This window comes from Motacilla alba, chromosome 5 (assembly GCF_015832195.1).
Source record: "Motacilla alba alba isolate MOTALB_02 chromosome 5, Motacilla_alba_V1.0_pri, whole genome shotgun sequence".
NCBI classification, from domain to species: domain Eukaryota; kingdom Metazoa; phylum Chordata; class Aves; order Passeriformes; family Motacillidae; genus Motacilla; species Motacilla alba.
Genome location: NC_052020.1, coordinates 20,471,921 through 20,496,158, shown reverse-complemented (window position 1 = coordinate 20,496,158; position 24,238 = coordinate 20,471,921). Strand labels below are relative to the sequence as shown.

General features: G+C 35.6%; 1 protein-coding gene across 15 annotated transcripts in view; it reads left to right on the top strand.

Annotated features, from left to right (window-relative positions):
- LRRC4C (leucine rich repeat containing 4C) overlaps nt 1-24,238 on the top strand; it is a 485,253-nt gene that overhangs the window by 325,307 nt on the left and 135,708 nt on the right. Inside the window, exon 1 of one of the 15 annotated variants that reach the window (XM_038137124.1) lies at nt 1,478-8,956. The exons of the other annotated variants lie outside the window; for them this stretch is intronic. The gene's annotated coding sequence lies outside the window, so the exon portion shown is untranslated. Of the gene's footprint in view, nt 1-1,477; nt 8,957-24,238 lie in introns of those variants that run through there. 15 annotated transcript variants of the gene reach the window in all.

Here is a 24,238-nt window from a genome sequence, read left to right as displayed (position 1 = left end):
ACAATGACCTTTAAATAATGGCCAGAATAGCATGAGATGATAAAGATTCACATACAACAAAGATGGAAAGAGACTATTTACAAGAGTATGGAGTGACAGGGCAAGGAGGAATGGTTTTAGGGCGGAAGAGGGTAGGTTTAGATTAGATATTAGGAAGAAATTATTTATTGAGGGTGGTGAGGCACTGGAGCCAAATGCCTTGAGAAGCTGTGAATGCCCCACTCCTAGAAGTGTTCAAGGCCTGATTGGATGGGACTCTGATAAACCTGGTCTAGTGAAAGGTGTCCCTGCTTATGGGAGGGAAGAGTTGGAACAAAATGACCTTTAAGGTCCCTTACAATCTAAGTCATTCTATGATTATGATTCTTGTTTTATTCACACTAATCCCATCCTAGTGTTATTCTTCCAATAGCAGATGAATTAATTGTGAATTTCATTAAGATTTATATTTACTCATAGGAATTTTTGTCTGGTATTGTGTTTGTATTGAGAATCAGAATGCTTTGCTGAAGATTAGTTTGAGTGACCTTTGGAGTTTTTTTGCCTCAATAAGGTAGGAAGCAGTACAATTAACTTGACTGGACCTGGAATAATGGGAGCTAGGTAAGCCTGTTTTGTGTCACTACATGCTGAATGCCCTCACCTGGAGAATTACTCGAATTTGTAGTCCAGAGAGATAGTTCTAAGCCTGATTAAGTACGTTATTGCTTCATTTTATTAGTGTAATGTCCTCATTTCATGAATATGCATTTTTGCTTAATATCTATGTAATACAGTGCTGATAGTCCTTAATGGCTGATGATATTTTTCAGGTTCTAAAGTCTGATTTTTTTTTCTTTTATTCAGCAAAGTTTAAAAAAAAAGTTATTTTCATTTCTTCATATTGAGAGGAATTGATATTCAGGGGTATATCCTTGCCATCAATTTTCGGTTACTCAGGCATCTAATTAATAGACTCTAATGTGACTCAAAGTATTAAAATTTGAGTCCTAATGTAGTCCCTGGAATCAGTTATGTGTATCCAAAAGTTGATTTAGAGCATTTAAATTGTGTCAGAAGAAAAAATATAATATCTGACTTGCATAAGATGAAGTAAATTTATGTGAAGATACTCACACTTTAAAACTGAATAATATTTCACTTATATTCTTAAACCAATCCTTAATGCCAATCTTAAGCAAACATATATATTGCATTTTGAAGAAGTGATTCTGTTCTTTAAGTTTGAGAATCCAATAAATAAGCAATTTCCACAGCAATTGAAACTATTTGCTTTTAAATAGAGGGGTTTGGGGTTTTTTTGTATTTTGAAAGCTGTACATGATCTTGATTTTTACGTTCCTACATTTCATCTATGGTAAGAGTTTGCTAATATATGATCCACTAGAAATTTTTTTTAAAAGCAAAAAAAACCCGCATTAATCTAAGTATGTTACCTTCTAGAACAAATCTAGTAAATGCAACTACATTAAAAAATAAACAAAAAAACCCAAAAAAAACCAAAAATATTTTTATCATGATTGAGAATCATGATATTAGGAGGAAAAAGGATTTAAGTAGTCTCCAACACCTTTTGCAGAACATTTAATAACCATCAGTGTTTATTTAAATAGGTTTCTGAAGGAACCTATAAGAGAAATATTTTCTAAAGAAAATTTTTCTAAATAAAAGTATTTTCCTATTGAAAATATTTTGCACTTCTGACTGTGCTAAAATTAGAGAGAGATAAAAAATTAAAAACTTTGCTTAGAGTATTCTTGGTATTCTATATGAATGGTTTGAAAATCAATACTAGAAAACACAATAAGTGGACAAGTTAAAACATAATAACAATGATAAAAACACATTATTTAAGATTCTGCATCACAAAAAAATATGCATAATCTAGCCAACAGTCATTTTTTGACACGTTGTACTTCCCAGTAGGTGACAGAAAACAAAAACATCTTGTGACAGAAGGAAATAGAGTATCTAAATAGCACAAACTGATAAAGAAAATCCCTCCAAGAAAACACTTCACAATTGCATAATCAATTATATGCTAACCAAGCACTGTGATAATGATTTGCAGTGAGCTAATATAACAGGAGTAAAGCCATAATTATTTGCATAACAAATATGTTTGTGAAATCTGGAATTTTCTTGGAAATCGTTTTTGGGAACAGTATATTTTTGTGAGTAGTCTTATTTTGGATGTTTTTCAATTTTATCTCTACTTGGAAATTTTAATAGATGGATCTATAGAAGGGGAGCATCAGTGTTACTGTCATCACAGTTGTACCCTCTGAAAGGAAATATTAAGTTAGTACTGAGATGAAAAAATTGCCGTTATTCTTGTTTTGAACCTGAGGTAAAATAGCCTAAAGTACCTTGGAAATGTTGACAGAAAGTGGTGGTGACAAACCTGTGATTTCTGAATCCATTGCAACACTTAAAATCAAATAGATATGTGTGACATTGCAGGCTGACAAAAGTAAGCTCGTTGCATTTGTATTAATTGGAAACCAAGTGAACTCAGTGTGATGTGGAGCCCAAACTGCTGCCAGTGTACGCTGACTCTCAGCAAGGCTTGCTGTCTTAGAATGAGTATCACATTAATTCCATTTTCATAGCTCCTATGTGGGAAGAATGAGACACCTTTTATAATCGTTGGTGTTTCTAGAAAGAGTTTTATAATACTTCTGACATTCATGTGTGAAAAACAATGCCTAGAACAGGGCTGTAAGTGGGAGGAAGGGGGTTGAAGTGAAAGAAGTGTGAACAGTGTTATGCTCTTAAGTCTGATGTCTCACAGATGATACAGCCTCTGTGAGAAGGCAGGATACTCCAGGTCAGACAGCACACCTGGTCTAACCTACCCCAGAGTTCACTCAGGGAGAAAAGGAATGTCCTGCCATTTAGTGAGTTCACATGATCATACTCAAAACAATTATCTTATTGTTAATTTTCTTTTTGTTTTTTTACGATGGAGGAGTTATGATTGCTTCTCATCAATCGAATTCATATTCTCAATATATAGAGGCAAAAACCTTTTTTGCCTACAGCTGTCTGTGAATCATCCACATTTGCTGGTTAACCTTTGTCTCTAGTTTTACTTCTTCCTAAAATGGTGATCGTGAGACTTGGCAATATTTTTTGACTGTAGTGCACTGGAAAATTATAAGACTCCTGACTTCTAACATGTTTTAATGTAGTCTGAGATGCTTGCCTACCACCATGTCAGCCTCCAGCTGAGTCACTGAACAGAATGATCTAAGATTCCATGACTTCTTCACAAGCTTCCAGTCACTTACATTTAGAAGACAGTATGTAGTGAAATCAAGAATCCCTGGATGTCTTGATTTAGACTTTAAGTGCTCAATACTTAACTGTCATCAATTCCTTAAATAACAAGCCTTAACAGCTCTGGAAATCAGACTACATGCATGTAGGTACCAGAGTGTTTAGATAGCCTGAATTCTAGGTAGAGGTAGGCCTAAGATTAATCTTTTTAATCTAAATTGGTAAATGACACTGAGAGGTACCTACAGATGTGGTGATTACCAGTCACTTCTAAAATGAAAATATTTTGTTAAAATGAAAATGAGAACTGAAATAGTAGTGCAAAAACACTGGGTGAGACACACAAGATATTTTGTCCAAGATGCCATGGTACATAATGATAGCAGTAACACCTCCTCATATAGTCTGTGCTCATATGGCCAGCACTTTCATATCTGCATGTTAAATCTTTGTCAGTACATCTTATCAGGGGAGGGCTCACAAGATCTCAAGTGAGAACTACCCCCTCCCCAGCCCCCTATTTGATGGCTAAATGAATTAATGAAGTAATTCTGTGAGGATTGAGAAGTATTCTCAATTAATGATTTAAAGATTTATTTTCTTTGTTTCTTTGCTGTGGTTTGAACAGCATCTTGTTCTGCAAAATGTATGTGTTTGGAAGGAGGTGGTTTGGAAGGAAATAGTCTCTCTAAGAAAATTCAGGTGAAATAATTTTTGTTTTTTAAACAAAACTGCAAAAATGTTGAAGACCATATGAGGCTGAGGCAGAAATCATATCATTTAGTGAGAAATTGCTACGAAGGTTACAGAAAAAAGGCAGAAGAATTTTACCTCCTGATGAAATAGAAGGAATTATTCAGGATAGTCTGAATGCTTTATCAATGTGCAAATTTGTCAAAGATATGAATAGATTCATTGGAAGTCTGTGTGAATCTTTCAGGGTTTTGAAGAACTGTCTATCTTTGGTAGTATTTTGTTAACCTTTCTGCAGTGTTGATGTCATTCCCACAATATGTTTGCTCCCAGTGCACACATGAAACTGTTACATGACTAAGAACGAGGACGCCGATTCCACTTGGTTCAGTGTGTTCAGGGAGGGGGTGGGGGAGCATATTTCCTACAGAACCTCAGCAGCGTGACTTTTAAAACATTATACAATGCAACTTGTGAACATATACGGGAAATATATCCCATGTATATAGGAATAATACTACTAAAATCAACAGTGCTGCATAATCTGAGCTCCAAACTGTTCTCAGAACTAAAATCTGTCCTTTCAGACAGACTATGCTTAAGACTGAATTTAGATTACTTCAAAACTGATCATTAATTGTATTTGGGGACCTAGAGAATTCGTCTAGAAATCAGTGTAAGAAAAATCTTTGATGAGTAGGAGCAGTATTTTTTTTTCACCCTGAATTTACAGCTGCAAAAGCAGAGGTATTTGCTAGAGGATGCACAGACTTTGGTTTGTGTACTTTGGGGTGAGTATATGGAATAGCCACTGTAACTTCTTTTAAATACAAACATGTATATGCCAGATCAGCCCTGTAGGTTTTTCTTGGGTGAGCAATGCTGGCAGGTGACTGCTTTGCCCTTCAGGCTGCACTCTGAGCCTCCCTTCACAACCCATTCATGCATTCTGTGATGTCTCTGCTATTTTCGATGAAGGACATGTTTAAGCATGATGCTGAATCAGAGCTTCAGTGCATTGCCAGCACTCTATGCAGCAGAGCACAGTGAAATGCTCTGCTGTAGAGCATGCTGAGAGGAAGAGAGGTGTGGTGAACACAGTGACAAGGATATTATTCTTTGATTCTGTTTACCAGGTGAAGCCTTGCCTGTGCTGAATGACTTGGCTGTAGTACATTTGTTGTGCCCTCCTGGGATGAAGCTATGAACATTTTACCAAAGTCCAAATCATGATTAAACTATATTTAGATGTGTTGTAATATTGTAAAAACATTGTTTGGGAATTCAGGAATTTTAATTGGCTATTCAAAATTTGCATATTGTGTTTGTTATGCGCCTTTTATGATTGTATCCTATTCCTTTCTCATTCATGTTCTAGATTCCATCAAAAGTGTGTGTATATGAGGCAGGGAGGTGTAAAAAATTCTTTTAAAAATAGTTAAGATGGGAAGGTAGGTGGGGAGAAGTAATATGTTCACAGGGTTTGTTGTTAACAGGGTTTGTTGTTGTTTTGTGTTGGTTTGGTTTTCCCACTTGCAGAACGATTCTTCCCTGTGTGTAGCATCCAGGTAATTCAGCTGGCTGTACATAACTCACACCACTTGGTGCCTTCAGACTATAAGACATATCATGATTCAGATGAAGACTCTATACCTTTAGTTGTGGTATTTGTTTGGTACAACCTAAGCATCAGTAGGGCAGTTCTAAAGATTGCTTTGCACCTAGGATGAAATGCAAGATTAAGGCAAGTGATGCAGAAAGGCTCATGGTCATGTAACAGCCAGATAAAAACTGAAAGGAATATGAGTGTGATTTAGAAACCGCTTTCCTAGGTAAAAGCACCTTTGTGGCAGCTTCCATGCTCCAGAGAATGCAATATGTGTGGCATGGGGAGAGTGTCTGAGAAAGCAAAGTTCAAAATACTTTGAGAATGCATGTCTCTTCTGGGCTGGCTGCTTCTCCCTGTTTGTTTTTTGCCTATTAAAAGTCCTATAAGCAGTGCAATGTTGGAAGTCAGGTCCATCATATCTTGCTATCCAAATTCAGAAAGAATATATTTCGTGTTTTTTAATGAATTGTTATCTTTTTCTTAAGGTAAAAAAAAAAAGAAGAAACAAAAGGCATACTGAGTAGTTATGTAAAAACATAGATGAAAGCTGTGATGTTGTGGGCATAGAAGTTAAAGGCTGTGTGAAGGTACTTAAAGGTAATGAAGCTACAAAGTCAAGTTTTGAGCACCTTCTACAGCTCTGGACTAAATTTGTGGTTTGCAAAGTATGTGTCTCTTCTGTAGTGATTGATTTGTATTTTGTTTAAGCTCCATATGTCAAGGACTATGGATAATAAAAAGAAAAAATTAAAAAGGAAAATGTTTCCTTTCATTATTGTAAATCTGGTAATCTAGTTTCCCTTTACTGCGTGAAGATTAGAGGTCAGATGTGTGCAAAGAGATGTGAATATCAGTGAAGAGTCAATGCAAATATATCCATAGAATGAAATTCCACTCAGATCAGATGCAGCTTCTAATCCTTTAGGTAAAACAGATGAGATAGTAAATTTTTTTGTGTGACCAATACAGCTATGTTTTGTGGACAGTAAACATTTCAGGGTAGGGTCCTTTTCTTTCATAGTGGAAAGCTTTCTTTAATACTTTTGAATAGTATTTTTCCAGTGTATCTTTTACTGTATATACATTGGAGATTGCTTTCAAAGTTATATCTAGAGAAACATAGCAAGGAGTAAAAGGCTATTCAAAGCCAGAGTTAATAAAATCTGCAGCCACACACTGTGGGAGGTCACTAGATTAATAAGAAATTAACTACTTCTTTTCCAAGAATTGCATGGGGGCAGAATTCGCAGCCTATGTTGTGATGTGCATAATATTTCCAGCCTTCAGTTGCTTCTCTGTGTGACAAAAAAATGGAAGATCATCATAAACAACAAATAATGTGTATGCTACATGTGCTATTCTGTAGTTTAAAAGTATTTTTTTCTCTTTTGGTTATCCTAAAGGTCATTTGGTCAATTTTAGTAAATGTGGTTGATAAATAGTGATGTCCCAAATGCCACAGGGTTTACGGTTTACTTGTTTCTCAAGGAATATAATAACCTATTACACAAAAGTGTTTTGCTTGGAAAGACAAGTTATTGACAGGAACATGCATGTATAAAACAAGAAGTAATGTTTATTTGGTAAATTTTGTTTTTATAATTAAGCCATCTGGTGTATCTAGTGAGATTATGCAAATATCATTGAATAGTTGTCCTAGAAACACATCTTTACACAATACCTGCAGTGCTTATTACCAGAAAGTTCTCAAGGTATGAAGATCTAGCAGAAAGGGTCTAGAAAGTTCTCAAGGTATGAAGAGCTAGAAGAAATGATTTCCAGAGCAGATGTAGTGCTCTGAAATGAGTAGTTAACAAAAAGTATCTATTCAGTGGGTTAGCTGCAGGTGGTTTGACTATAGACCAAGGAAGGTTGAGTGTCACCACCTCCTCTGTGAATGACCCATAAATCATTCCATTACACATATTTGGCTAAAACACCAAACTTGTCCCCCTTAGGTATTTGAGTCTGTGATGGTTGTTTTGATAAAAAAGAATTGTTTCAATGTAGCATTGAGCTCTAATACAAGGGTGAAACTAGAAAACAGCAAACCACAAGTCATACTGAGAAGCCTAGCATGCCAGTTAAATTATATGAAGAGAACAGAACAGAAATAATTTATGTGTGCTCAGTAATTTTGATATTTAGAAATTGTTACTTGTGATATTCAGGTAAAGTTGATGTTACTACTAATTTCATTCTTTTCTACAAGAAAAGTTTCTGAACCCGGAAGCTCTGGTATCTTTGGGAGCTGGATTTAGATCACAATCCAAATTTGCTTTTCCCTAAATATTTTGTTACAATGTATACCAAGGAAAATTAATGCAAATAGAGTATTTAATACTGCAAGACTCAAATTCTTTACTACCTTGCATTTGTAGCTGAACATGCGCATACATTTCATTTTATATAGCTGTGATAATTATAACAGTTTGAAAAAAAAGTCTGAAATTTCTATGCTGAAGAATCAGACCTTATTTGTTTATTGATATAAATAGCTAGTTTGAAGATAAGCTTCAAAACTCAAAGGCTGTCATAAGGTCAAAACAAAACTCTTTGTATCTGCGATATTTAATTAAGTGTGATAATTCTTCTTACATTCCATATAATAACACACAATCTGGGGGAATTTCTTTGGTGTTCTCAGATTGCTGACATTCTACAGAGACTCATTATTTAAATGAACTTTCTGAATAGAATATTTGAACTATGACCACTGTGCTTTCACAAGATATTTTGTACCTGATATTGAACTCAGCGTTGTTCCAATGAGAAATAATATGGAACTGTGGAAGAGAAATTATTTTTATTTTAATCTAACATTTAAGAATTATAATTTTTCACTTTTCATCTTAGAAATGATAGAACCCTATAATCATAAAATGGTTTGGTTTGACAAGGCCCTTAAAGATCATCTAGTTCCAATGCCCCTGCCATTGACAGGGACACTTCCACTACACCTGGTTGTTCATCCATCCTGTCCTTGGACACGTTCAGGAATGGGACATCTTTTCTGGACAACATGTTCCAGTACCCCACCACCCTCACAGTAAAGAATTTTTTTCCTTCTGTCTCATCTAATCCTACTTTCTTTCAGTTTAAATATATTCCTCCTTGTCTTATCGCTACACATCCTTATGAAAAGTCCCCCTCCATCTTTCTTTTATGCATTCTTTCAGTACAGGAAGGCCACGCTGAGGTCTTCCAAGAGCTTTCTCTTCTTCAGGCTAAATAACTACAACTCTCTTTGCCTGTCTTCATAGGAGATGTGCTCCATCCCTCTCGTCAACATCAGTGTGTCTGCTGGACACACTCCAATAGGTCCATGTCCTTCTTATGTTGGGAATACCAGAACTGGATGCCTTATTCCAGGTGAGGTCTCATACGAGCAGAGTAGAAGGGGAGATTCACCTCCTTTGATCTCTTGTCCATGCTGTTTTTGATGCAGCCCATGATACATTTGACTTTTTGAGCTGTGAGTGCACATTGCTGGGTGATATCCAGCCTCTAAATCACCAGCACCACAACTCCTCAGGACTGCTCTTAATCCATTCTTAGACTAGCCTGTATTGGGATTATCCTGATCTAGTTGTAGGACTTCCCACTAGGACTTGTTGAACTTTGTGAGGCTCATATGGCCCCACCCCTCAAGCCTGTTAATGTCCTTATGGATGGCATCCCTTCCTTCCAGTGTATCATCTGCACCACACAGCTTGGTGTCATCAGCAAATTTGCTGGGGATGTGCTCAGTGCCACTGTCCATGTCAGCAACAAAAATGCTCAACAGGCCTGGTGCCAAGCCCAGAGGGACACTTCAGGAGCACATGGGGACCATCACTGATCTCCACTTGGACATCAGTCACTGACTGTAACTATGAGATATTTGATATGATCAGCCATAAGCAGAAAAGAGCTCACTTGAATACAATAATTTGGATGTTCAATTGTTAGTACTTAAAAAAAAAATCCTTACCAAAAGAAATCCTTATTGTAAGCACAGTATTAAAACTGTCACATGAGAGGGACAGTTATTTTTTATCATTAAGGATATTTCAAAAGGAATATTGATTTCAGATACTTTAAGAAGTTGAGACTCAATAGCTGTTGCTCATCTTTCTGAAGATTTGGCAGCTGGAAAATAATGACTGTTTATGATTCATATAGAATTAATTTGACCAGCAGATTTTTCAAAGAATCTAGTATTAACCTGAGATTTCAACCTCCTTCTGAATCCTGATGATTTTGTTTTGTATTCTTAAATTTGTCTGACACCTCTCTATTGTTGTACTGAAATGGAAAAAACCACAACAAAACGCCTAACCCTCCCATCACCCTCAACTCTGTCAAAAAACCCCAAACAACTCCCAAAACATCAATCCTCTTTATTGTTCTCTCTTTTAGAGAATTACACTTTGGCTTTCCATAAAAATACTTTTCTATACTAGGGTGTACTAAACTGGGTTACCTTTTTTATAAAATTCCATGTGATTCTTAAAGAGAGAAACAACTTTATAAATATAGGTTTAGGCCATTACAACCTTTACATTCAAATAATATTCAAGTCTTATTTTGTACTTCATTTGCCAATCTTCAAGTGTTCCAGTTTTCCCACTTGAGTAATCTGTTCATTATGGCCCATCTGTCATAACTTCAGGACGAGAACATGTCTTAAACCAGAAGAATCACTCATGCATCATGTTTCTGGTCTTTGTGTCTATCATGCCCTTGTATTGTGAGACCTACCAGGGGCTTCCTGACTTGCTTATCTTTTTGGTGAAATGTGTTTGAAAAGCTATGAGCTTTTTCCATATGCTAATGCAGTAAATTCTGATTTACTTTCCTCTGAGTAGAGATCTTTAAAGGGCTTTTCACAGAAGATTATACCTAATGCAGTTCTCTGTCATTTACTATACATTTGGAGCCAACAAAATGAGTCCAGATAAAAAATTAAAATCTTCCCCACAGCATTTTATGTTGATTTTTAATTATGAAGTGTGGCTCGTAAAACTGGGATTAGAACCAGTTTTCTCCAGTATCAGCAGGACAGCTCTTTGCGTAGGAATTCCCAAACTGGTTTGTTTGCCACTTAACAGCCAATGGAGTGTGTTGTGTATGCCGCAAAGGGCTGTTTGCATAGCAGCCATCCTCAGCAGAGCATGTTGATTGTCAGGGCTGTAACAGCTGCGATATTTCTTCCAGCTGCTCAGAGAGCAGAACTTTCAGCAAATGAGCTGCCAGAAAATCCTTCAGCTGTGCACTCTTGATGCTGACTTCTTCCGAGACCAAGCCACAGAATTAGTAGTAGTTATGTGTCCATTTTTGTCACTGGTCCATTAGTATCATTTTTGTGTCCAAGATGAATTCACACCAACTTTGTAGAAAATTTTTGCCAGTAAGATGAGTAAAATGAGTTTTGTGGTGGTCTATGTGATGTCTCATCTTTCAGTGTCTTTCTGCTTTCAGAAGTTTACCAGCTTGGATGTTGCTAGAATATACCTTTATGAGATATTGTGAAAAGCTTGTTTGAACTCTTTAGTTAAAGGTAGAGAGTGAAAGAAAATATGTAGGATGTTTTGCACCAAGGAGACAGAAAGACTTGTTCCAAATACTAAGGTTCTTATCAGTGTAACTGACAGCAGGGCTTACCTTAAAAGAAAAATAAAAGTTAACATCATAATAAAAGTATAAATAATTTATTTATTTTCACACTTTGAGCTCCAGAGCAAGCTGTGGATGATGTCCATAGCAGACTCCCCTTCTCTATTACCAAGAACAGAAATTTCAAAAGGTTACTATTTTTAGAATTTCTTAGGAAAAAAATTAAGTAAATCAATCTTGAGTTAAAATTGATGGCTTTTTGGGATTTTTTTATCATTGTCCAGCAAAATACTCCAAAAAGTACTGTTCAAAAATAATAAAATACTATTAACAATTTAGTAGTTAGAATAGAGAACATTTCCTTTTTATGAAACTATTTGTTCCAGTAATCTTGAGAATTTGGTCACAAAGCAGGCGATGTGTGTCTCCACCTTCACAATCTTTGCTCTTCAAAGTGCTGTCATTTACGTCTAACTGTGCAAGCCTAGGATATCTTTTCCTTGAAAGCAGCGGAACAGACATAAATTATCATAATATTCATTAAGTAAATTAAACACGACACACCTTCAGGGCTGTATGTAACTTGAAAGCGCCACAATGGAAATGAGATAGATGCAACACCAGTTAGTGGGAGAAAAGCAAAAAATGCTCCATAAAGAAATAAAATTACATTCTCATATGACATAGAGGACAGGTGACTTCCCAAATCTATTAGAACTTCTGCCTCTTATGAAAAAAATATCGTTTTAAATTATGCTCCAGCTAACTAGAGATTAAGCATAAAGATTATACAAAACTTATTTTAAAAACTTCGGTTATGGTTTCAGATCTATACTTTGTTTTCTGAACTGTTATACAAAGAGTGTAACCATGGAAGTGCTGGCCAAAACATTTGTAGCAAAAATATAAATGCAGTATCAATTTCACAAACTCAAGAGGAATTTTTCTCTGGGAGGTAATGAAAAAAAACCCCAAAAAACCAAAACTGTCCTTGCCTAAAAAAAAATTACAAAGTTTGAAGGTATGGCAAATCAACTTCCCTTCTTTTAAAATAACAATTTTAAAGAGTTTTGCCAGCTGCTTGACTTATATTTCCAGTCTAGTCTTCTCTCTCAGACATACTACCTGAAATCAGTAATTAAATTATTAATCAGCAATTAAAATATTAATTTGCTTAACATGTAAACAAGCAAGCAAACAAAAACCAAAAACCTAGTTAAAAAGGTAGGTTTCTGGATTGCACAGACATGTCAGATTGACATCTGGTAAAATGGTGCTGTATTTATTGCTTTCTACTTTTTTGTCCCTCCACTTCTCAGAGGAGAGCAATTCCATATGCTTGTTTGCTTCTTAATGTATAGGGAAATAAATAAAAATGGCCAACAAAATGGAAAGGAAGTTATTTTTACTAAAGCCTCAATGAGAATGAAAGTGCCTCAGAAACAGTTAGGCTAAAGTTTAGTTCAAGAATCTAAGTAGATGTATCTGTGTGGCAGAGGATCTGCATCTTAATTTACCTTTCCAGCTGAGATTTTACTTACTTGATTAGTGTGATGGTAGTCTATACGCTTTTGAGAACTAAGATAGGGAGGGTCCTTAGGATTCTCCAGTAAATCCTATTTTACCAGCTGTTTAAAATTTTGCTCAAAAGTTTGCACTTAGACAATGCACTTAAAAGCACAACTCCCTGTTGGAGCACATGAGTCATAAAAGCAGTACCTGCAGTTTAATTGGAGTTTAATTCCCAGCTGGTTTTTTAAATCTTCACATACACTGCGTTTTGTAATGGGAATCTGGACATGCTTTTTGAGATTTTTCTTATCAATTGCTCCTCCTTTTCTTAAGTTGTGTCTTGGTGTGCTATAAGCTGCTTGAAAGCCTTGTTCACTTAGAGGCATGACTATAGAACAAACACTCAAGTCAAACAGTGCTGTATCTGACAGGAGTCTGACTAGTTTTAATTAAGATACACATAAGCAGAGATGTTGTGCTATCTGGAGTCTCTTATACACCAACAGCCTTTTAGACCATACTCCTGTGCCTGAGAATTCAGAAATTTAGTGACTCTGTCCCTGGGTGCCTGGGACTTTAGATGAACTTTAGATTCTGTAGAATAGACAGGATTTTGAAAAGCCACAGGAGGTTATTAGCCAGAGCTATTTTAAAATTTATTTCCCTTTCAGTTTGGGATGAAAGTTCTACTTGTAACATAATTTAACAAGGCATAATGCTTTCTTCCTGACACATGTTGACAGAATGTGGGAAATTGAAAAAGACTGGCAGAAATGGCAGTAGGGATTTGTGTAAATTCCACTGCAAACTTGTGTCAGTGAAAACAATATATATTTTAAATTAGTTTCCAGTGGACATAACTAGCTCTTTTAGCTGATGAAGGTCTTTATTATGTCTGGAAAGTTAATTTGCCATAAAAATAGATGTTAAATTACAGGCTAACAAACGTGGTCAAATTATTGGTTGCTTTTTCTTTTAAAGATAAATATAGACTAGCTATTTCTGGGTTCAAGTTGAATTTTTAATATTCAGATTCTGGATATCACTTTTAACTTACTGAAGACATCATAAGGGAAGTTTTGCATTCCTTATATGTGTGCATTCTAAGACAGTCATTTGAAACTATGTGCATCTTTCAAGATTGGTATGGATTTGATTGCCAACTGTGAAATGTTGACGTTGATGACCACAAAAGTTCACTGTTATCTTTGTGTCTTTTTATATTTATTTCATATAAATTTCAGGAAAGTTACACTTGCTTTGTCTGTGCTTCAGTAAAAACAAACTTGCAACTAGTTTGGTCGAGCTAAAGCCAGGTTAATGAAACATCCTGATTCTATAGGATGGGGTTGCAGCCTGGATCAGATACAGCTGCCTTCTTTCCAAAATGTGTCTGCTTGAGAAGGTAATGAAGCCATGGCCTTTCAAAGTACTGATGGATATTCAATTCTAAGATATTCAATTCAGATAAAGGACACTGGGATCTGTGCCTGTTAGATTTTAGATATATTTGAGATATATTTGCACATTTCCCTGGAGACAAGTTACATGCAGCTGAAAGAATCATATTGATATGTCATAGCTATGACAGTTTGGGATGATGTCTGTCTGTGCTTGCTATTAATTTCTCACATCCATTTTCATCATTTACCCTATGACTAATAATAAACCTGATTCAGTTAGTGATCCTTTGCAGACATTGAAATATGAAGCTATCATCTGCATCTGCTTGAAATTATTCCGAGGTTCCTAATTATTCCAATTATTCCAGTCCTTAAGGCTTATATGGATTAAGAAGATTCTGAAATGTCTGGAACCATAAGAACTTGACTTGTTTATCTTTTTCTCCTTTCTCTTCTTCTTTCCATCACAAGGAAAAACTTGTGATGCAGAGCACTACATAACAAAACATGGTATAGTTTCCTAGATAGATGGAGAAAGGCAGGTGATCATGCATTTTTATTTAAACTACTCATTCACAGGAATTCTTGTGATTATATAAAATGACAGTCTCCAGGATAGATATGGATCATCGCTACTTTTAAAGTAAAAGTGCTTTTTAACAAAATGCATTTAATTTTTCATGTTAGGAAGTTCCTTAAATATTACAGTGTAATATATTTATAATCATTACTTCATAGCAGATTCTTACATAAATGTCATGAATGATTGGTTTAAGTCACTTAAAGAAGCACTGGTAAAGGTATCAGCAAAAGTCAACTTAATACAAATTTCCAATAACAGGAAAAAGTTTGATGGCACTGTTCACTCTATTACTTATTAGATATTCTAAGTTATCCCATGAGTTTCTTATAAGGTCAAGGGAAAAGGTATTGCCTAACTCATTACTCAGAGCTGAGGACTGAAGAGAATTCCTGAGATTTTAGAGCAGCCTGAGGAGGTGGGGAAACACACCACCCCAGTGATTCGTGACATCTGCTACAGGATACAACACATGATCCTAATTGCTCATCTTCCTACTTAAGTTCTACCCGCCCTGTGAAAGAAGACAAAAAAATGGGCTTAAACATTGGCTCTACTACTGGGAAATTTTATAAAGACTAAATAAGGACCTACCTCTACAGAAATTTATAAAAATAGTCACACTTTATGAGAGGCAGTGTGGGACAAGGGGTTCGGGGAGTGGGGAAATGAGATAAGCTGAAGAGAGGGAATAACCCTTTTTGTTATTTGGTGCTTTTAGCCATCCATCAATATCAGTGCTGCCTTTACCAATATTCCTCACTGCATTGCTTTTAATTTGCAGATAAAATGAATTGGCCAGCAGAGATCAAAAATACCTTGCAAGTACAGATGTGCACTTCTTATTTCAATTACAGATTTTGAAGAAAGCACTGGTATTGTGCAAAGAGGAACTTTTGAAAGCAAGTTCTACATACAGATAATAGAAATTTTGGATGGATTTTTGAGCATGGCATTTACTGCCTGAGGAGTGAATGGTAGGGAACAGTGATTAGACAACAGTTTACTTTGCTATTTACTGGTGAACTCAGACTGGAACCAAAAGATTTCCTGCGAAACTTTTAAAGACTTAAGACATCTATTACATGAGATAATTAGTTTATGGGTGCACAAGAGAGAGGGTGTGCAACTTTTGAGCAATTTCAGCTACAGGAAAAAAACCCAAGAGACCTGATAGAGGATGCTACTGATGAACATTACTTTATTGCCATATTGCTTTATTGCCATCCCACTACATTCTTAGCCCAATAGCATCTTGTAATAAAAAAGGTGGACCATTGATATTTCCTGCTTACAAACTGTTCCCAAAGCTTCCCAGCTACTTGGTAAATTTTTGGAATCATCATCAGACTTAAAACATCATATAAGAAGTGAAATCCTTCTGAAGTGTAGTTGTCCTGAACTCAGGGCCTCCTTTTTGTCACTTTTAGGAAAGTACTCCACTCTTCCTTTTCCGTTCCTCCACTTGAAAGTGGGTGTTATTTAGAATTGAATTAAATTAAATTGACTTTTTTCTAGGATGGGAATTTGTTTTGTGGGATATTTTTTGTAGGCAATGCTTCAGTTTTACTTTATCTATCCCACTGCTTGAGGGACACAGTATGTTACCATCTCATTCTTCCGATACTGCACATTTTAAGGAAATATTTTTGGCCTGTGAAGGCATTTCTTGCTGGAGGAGCATAGGAAAATGCAGTTGAGACAGCTGTCAGTGAGTGAAAGTATCAACTACCTGTTTGACATCAAGTAGAATATTCTTGTTCTATACCTAAAGACTTTCTGTAAATTAAAGATTGGATTAACTCACTGTAATGAATGTGGGGTGCAGAGATAACATGAAGGATGTTGTTCAGGAACAATGTGACTCTCCGACATTTTGCTCTTTTGGTATGGGTGATTAGCCAGGAGGTTTCTTTTCACCAATATTCACTGAAAATCCATACTTTAAAATCTGAAAATGCAGCCTTCCCATATCTTTTCACCTTAATATGGTGACATGTACGATATTGCTGTCGCTGAACTTGTTATTGATTCTCCATTGCCCCTGAATCAAGTATTTTCACAGTCCAAAAAACAGAAAATAGATTATTTGGCCAGGAAAATACATTTCTATAGAAAAAACAGTGTTCAGAAAATTTGAGGTTAGTTAATAATGATCTAAGTTGACTATAAAACCAGGTTCCAAAGTACTATGTTTTCTCATATCATAAGACTGAATCTATTAAAGGAGTAGATCTTTCTCTTCATGAAAATGCATCTTCTGCACTTCTTTATATATTAAGGGTTAAAGAATAAATTAAGAGTTGGGATTCCTCTTTTTCTCATAGAAGGTAGCAAAAAGTAGCCAAAAATATTTGGATCCAGTTTTCATAAAACTGATAGACTTGTTCTTTGGGATATCCTGTGGCTTTTAATCAGAGGATCACTTGATGCCCACATTGATCTTTGGATCAGGCACAGCTTGCATGTGTGTGCACATGCTGCTTCCTATAATGACATGAAGGTGGTAGCAGTTGGGCAGCATATGCTGCTAGTCTGCTGCACAGCTACACTGAATTTGCCCATTAAAGCTGTGTGTAAATAGAGCTCAGTGGTGATTGATGGGTCTGGATGTTTTCTTACCACACATGGCTATGGATTTCCAGGTATTTTTATATTTTTCTTTCTGGTTGGGTTCTGGTTGGGTTTTGTTTGGGCACTTAATATATTTCTGATTGAATTCATCCTTTTACTGTAGGAGATGCTGTGAAAAAATTATAATCTTCTTTAGGGTAAACTATTTCAATACCTGATATACCATATTACTGAAAAAACACTAGCTGGTGTTTTTCTGAAATTGCTTTTAAAACTAATAGAAAATATTATATTAATTCCAAATGAAATTTAAAACCAAACATTTTTAAGGAGTTGCTTGTGTTCATTAATATATTCGCACAAGTTTTGCAGTGTTTTTGTTGTTATAAATTATGGTAAATGCAGTTCAAATTCAAAGGCAGGTAAAAACTGTATTCTAATTTCTTAAGTATTTTTCTCTGTATTTTTTTCAAATTAGAGAGTTTCTTCTTTATTTTTGACTTGTAATTGCCTTGCTTTAGTACTGTGATTACTACAATTTTGCATTTATTTCATTGATCAACATGACAAACTTTGATGTCTTGCTCTGTACTTTATGAAGTCATTTGAAGCAAGTTGAAATGAAAACATTAAATGACAGTATGGGAGGGGTCTACAGTAATATAATACAGTTTGATAGTATTTTATAGCTACTCTGATTCATTGAGCTTGTATTCTCTCATGAATAATTGTTGAATGATAGTACTGAGTCATTTTGAAGTATTCACTTTTCTAGCTGACTGTGAGGGCAGAATTAAATTGTGGGGGTCCCAGAGAAGAGAGAATGATATATGCCACATGACCCTGACAAGTTCTGTCTTTGACAGTGTTAATGAGTTTTCATCTTTTCTTCACCACCTTATAGAACTGTAAAAATCATGAGAGGTCAGTGTACAACAATCAGGAAAAATGTGGGACAGGAGGAGCATCAGGGTCAAGTATGCAGTCAACCATGACAAAAGCCATTTACTTAAATTATAAAATGTTATCTGAATGGCTGGAAATTTATATATTGACTATAACTAAAATTCATCTTACTGCCTGGAGTTTATGCTGATTAGAAACTCTTAATGATCATTTCTTTTAAATTAATGATCATCTGGAAGACCAATGGTTCAGACTCTGACAGGGACAAAACTAGGCTGCCCAGCAATGCTTAGCCCTCTTAATAGAATATGGATTATTTTTATGGATGCTACAGTTTCAAGCTGGTATCCATAAGGCATAGCTGGAAGCCAGATTCCATTACTTTACCTCTTTTAATTGCCTGTGTGATCTGTCTGCATTTTCTCTTTCTGGTTGTGGGCACTATGTTGGATCAGCCCCTTCTAAAATCTGAATATGTTCCAAAGTACTGCAGAGCTCTATATTTTAGTACTCATGCCCCTGCTGGGGAAAGAAAAGTCTGCTAGAAAATTACCGTGGTAAATGAGCAACTAAATTAATGAATTTTCTCATCATGACAACAGAGCTTCCTGCTTCAAGTATCTACCTTTACTTTTTATAATAATGGGAAAAGAACCAGACTCTCATAATGCTGCAGTGTGCTCTCAGGCTCATCTCACTGTAAATTTTAAAAACGTCTTAGAAGGCCACAGTGATGCTAAAATTTAGTGACCCTTGCTTGAGCAGCGATAACATGAACTAATAGTCCAGTGCCAGCCTATCATGAGGAGAATGGACTCTCCTGCTAGCTGCAAAGCGCTAGGGGTTCAGAGTGGTTATTGTCAGTGTGTAGGGTTTTCTTTTGCAAAACAGAAATATGCAATTACTTCACAATAATAGAAGGATGAGTATTCCTTGAAAATACTAAAACAATGAAGAAATCAGCAATGGTTTGTGGCTCAACTCTTTTTATTCTCTACCCACCATTCCCCTGCATTTAATTACTCTGTTCCTCTGCTTTGCCATTTGCACCATCAGTGTTTGTGTAGTGAGAGCACAACACCCCTTGCTACCTCATCACACAGCTCTGTATTTTAGGATAGAGCTTTGGAAATGTAGGTTCTGCTGTTCAGATGGAGTGGGGTTTGCTCCCAATCCAAGAAGAAAGGGAAGAGAGCTTTTTGTTATTCCAGTTCACAACCTGTTTCCCAGTGGGACAGTGTATCCAGACTCCAGGCTTGAGAGACATCAATAGTTAAGCCTCCATTTTAAATGATTATACTTGGCATTTAGACAGATATTACTGTATATGAATTTCAAGGTCATTAACACTTAGAAAAGTACATCTCATAGTAGTCCTGAGAGCAATTACTATACATGCTTTGTTGATAAAATGAGGTACACAAGTCGACAGTCATTCTTAAACACAACATTAGTACAAAATCAGTGCACCAACTAAGAAATCAGGATTTAAGAGTGTAGTATTTCTATACCTATTCTCAAATAGGGATTAATTTCTCCCTAAAGAGACCAAAATTTAAAGTTTTAAAAGTATTTCCTGTGTCTGTACTGTTTTAAAAGTATTTTCCTGTGTGTCTGTACTGAGCTAATTGTGGCTGTAGTTCAGACTTCCTGAATATCTACATATTTCTCTGTAGATAGTAAAAGCAGAATGTATTTTGTAGTGAATACAATATACGTCAAACTTAGTTGTTATGCCACCAAATTGCTGTTTTGAACTGGCCTTTAAAGATAACTTTAGAAACATCCTTTTCCTGCCTCCTTTAAAGTAATGTTCAAATCAGAGTACAGAGTATTTATGCCTTCAATGGAAAGGTAGCACTAGTTCTTCCACTACCCACAGGACAGTAAATGTTCATTAGATAATGAGAAAGCTTTATAGTCAGTATGGTGATTAAAAGGGAGATGTTTGCATCATGCAGTTGATTCTTTGAATTTACTTTGGGGAAATTTTGGGGAGATCCTGCTACTGAGACAGCCAGTGTCATGTCAGCTGTTCTAAATATCAATTTGACTTGTACAGAAGGAAAGAGACTGCAATATAATGCATTACAATACAGTAATACAGTTGCCTGTTGTTTCCATTGCACCTTGGAAAACAAGAGAAGGGAAATGGCATGTTTAGCATGTTGTGAGAGGCAAGAACAATAAGCTAGCTTTGCCTCTGAGTGAATATAGAACTGGAGATAAATAGCAACACCAGGTGTACTCATTACACAACAGAGTGCTTTCTGGACTGTATATTCACGGTAATTTGCGTTCATGGAGCGCTATTGATCCAAGGTGATCCATGCAAATGTCCATATGGTGGCTAAAGGTGTTGCCTGAGGTCAGGAAACCATAGGAGAGGACCAGCAACATTGTGAGGCTTGGATGACTTCAGTTCAGTTCCCATCTATACAACAGAGTTGAGTTCATTTCCAGTCTCTGGTTTGAGACAGGTAATTTCATCTTGTTTGACTCTTTTTTTTTTTTTTTTTCTGGCACTGTGTCAACAAGTATTAGTCTTATTTTGTGTTCCTTCTGTAAGGGCTACGTCCCATACCAGAAAGGATATCACCAGACTATGTCATAAAAAAACCCCACCTCACCAAAAAAGCAGAAATAGGAGTTCGGCTATGTAGAAAATCTTTCATTCCTCACAGGGCATACTAAACCCATTAGTCCCATCTAAACCTGGGACTAATAGAAACTTAATTTGATGTTAATTCTCCATGTTCCTTTAACATTTTACAACTCTTAGTTTGATCAGTAGTATTTCACTATCTATATACACTCTACTGAACTATCCCTAATAATGCCTAACAGCTGCATCTGAATGGTTTCCAAACCTTTAATTATCTGGAAGAAGAAGTGAGCTGTTCAGCATTAGACTAGTTGCCTAAATGAAATATATAAACAGTATGTCCTACTCACAAGATTTTTTGTCTCATAATTGTCTGACTTGTGTTTTTGAAAGCACTATATTCAGTTTAAAAACTAGACATGTTAAAAGAAAATCTTCTAATGCGTGAGGTAGTGATTATCACAGTGAATTCAATATTGCTTGAAGTATTTCTATAAAGTAAAATTTTATATATATTTACATACACACACTGTCAACATGATTTAAAAGTCTAAATTTTAGACTGTTATCTAAAAGTGTTTTTATCCCAGCTGCCCTCATCTAACTTTGAAAAAATCCCAACATAAACTTTCAGTGACTGTATAAAAAGATTTCTGCTGCATCTCTATTTAGGAAGAAAATCAAATATTTACTGTTTGTCACCAGGGTGAATATCTGATCAAACAGTTGAGAAACATGAAGGTGAAAAGAATGACTGTTCTCTAGCTTTGCATAATTTAGTACAGATAGTATTCCTCTGCTCTGAACTTGAAATTAAGGGAGCACACACCTTACTGCATAATACAAGCAGACCCTTCTCTTGTATAGCAGATGCTTCTTTGGAGGTGACAAACAAAATAATATTTCAATTTCCAGAGATTTCAATTTTTAAAAACAACACAGCAGATAGACAAATGTGTTTTGACAACAGGGAAAAGAGTATTTGTCAAGAATCAATCTTATTTGCTTCATCAAGGTCTAAGATGAAAGTTGTTAGTTGTTTTGAATTTTCCATAAACCTCTCTGGCTTCCTGTCTGGTTTTATCTGACTAAATAAATTCGTTAATATGATCCTTTTGTACTGAAAATCTGAAATTTTTACTCATTCCCTGCCATGAACTTGAACTAGTATGAGCTTAAAGAAACAGCTTTAAGGAAACAAAAACTCATAGATACAATCAGTTTGCAAAAAATATATTGAACATATAATTTATATTGGCTTAGCAGTTACAATAAGATCTAATATATGTCACAGACATATTTTATGAAAAATCCTGTTGCCAGGATTTTCTTCTTCTGAGAGGCTGAGAGGCCTCAGGAACAAAATGCAAACAATGACTGTCTGCTGCTGTGGAATGCAACAGGTGGATCTGTGATTGGTCTCATGTGGTTGTTTCTAATTAATGGCCAATCACAGTCCAGCTGTCCAGACTGTCTCAGTCAGTCACAAGACTTTGTTATTCGTTCCTTTGTATTCTTGTCTAGCCTTCTGATGATTCCTTTCTCTCTATTCTTTTAGTACAGTTTTAGTTAGCATTTTTAATATAATATATATGATAATATAATAAATCAGCCCTCTGAAAAATGGAGTCAAGATTCCCGTCTCTTCCCTCATCCTGCCTGCCCTGCAAAGACCACAAATATATGAATCAGTTGTTCATTATTCTCTCTTTTATAGTTATTTTTCAGGTGCTAGAACCCATGGTTCATATTTTTATGGTGGCTACTGCCTTTGAAACACAATTTATTTCTTAAAGGCAGTCTTATATTAGACATTTTCTTAATATAGGAAATAATTATTTTCTTCTGTTAAATTGTAATAAGAGACTCTAAAAGACAAAAAATAGGAAGCAGAACAAAAAAAGCCCATCAAAAATGATACAGCAGAAATATATAGAGGTAGCATTTTTATTTAAGACCGATTATATGAGTGTTTGGAATATAATAGATTTATCTAGATGTGATAAAAGGAAAAAAGATAATTTTGATTCAATTGATTGGAAAACTTCCAAAATAAAAGAGAATAAAATTTAATCCAATGCCATTTTGTGCAGAATATTTTACCATTACAATGTTTAATTCTGTGCTATGGCCCTTGGTTCCGGTATATTTAACATATTTTTATTCCTCAATACACGCCTTGTCAGTTTTATTGTAGAGGAGCCAAATAAAAATGAAAATGTATTTGCCTGGCAAACCTGCATATACACACCCTTTGTGTACTCTAGAATGTCTTACCTTTCTGACCAAATTAAGGTACTTGGTCAAAGGTGAGGAGTAATGGTGAGTGCAGCAACAATTAAATTATTTGCACCAATTGACATCTGGGTAGCTCTGAGGGAGTTCTCTGTTCCTTTTTTCCTTCTGACATTTTCATCTAATACTTTGACACTTTAGGAAAATTATGACTTCTGCCTTTTTTTATTTTTTCTTTCCTGTTAAAGCGCTTTTGATACAGATCAATGCATCTGAATGTCCCTTAATTTTTAATGGTGCGGCAATGTTAGACACTGGCAGCTGGAAACCTAAATTGAGCAGATGACAGGAAAGTAATGGACATTTGCAACCACTTATTCTGTCTGACCTTGTGTTTAATATCAAAGGGTAAATGTTCATTTTTGTTGGAAACCTTGAGAAATTGGGGGAATACAAAGGCAAGTGAGACTCTGATCTTGCTTAGACATACTATAATATTTTTATGGGAAATAGGCACATCTCACATTTCACCCTGTCTTTTAGAAAAATGAGGATGGATCCTGCTTGGTTTGAGGTGATAAAAGATGGTGTGTTATGGATGCCTATCAGTAATTACTTTAGCCCTCTCAAATACTGTGACAAAAATTAAGAAAAAATGAAAGAAAGTCATGACATTTGCCTGGATGGAAATTGATATAAACTGGTATAAGCCATCATTATATTTCTGGCCAATCCAATGGCTAACTTCACATCTTTAAAATCTAAAGTGTTTTGGCATTTTCTTAGGATTTGTGCTTTGGTTTTTAGGTGGGGTTTTAGCGTTTGGGTTTGTTTTGGTTTTGTTTGGTTTTGGTTTTTTTTTTCAGATGAAGATTCAAGCAATCCAGCATCTATCACTGTGAGTTGTTCACTTCTGATACCCACTGCTGCTCTGGATTCTTCTTTATGAAAAGCAGAGATTAGCAGTTAGTATTCCTGAAGTATGAGGGATTACTACTCCAACTCGCATAGGTTGACTGCACATTGCATATTTAAGTATTTCCAGCTGTTTTAGAGTATCTGTAGTGCAGTTTGCCAGTAAAATTAATAAAACCAAACTTGTGCTTTCGAATCTTAAACAGATCTTTAAAATTTTGGTGCTACTATGATAGTTTCATAATTTCTTTATATTTTTGTAGATTAAATCTGGATTTATTTTAATGACTCATAGAGGCAGTTGTCCTTACGATGCATCTGATGTC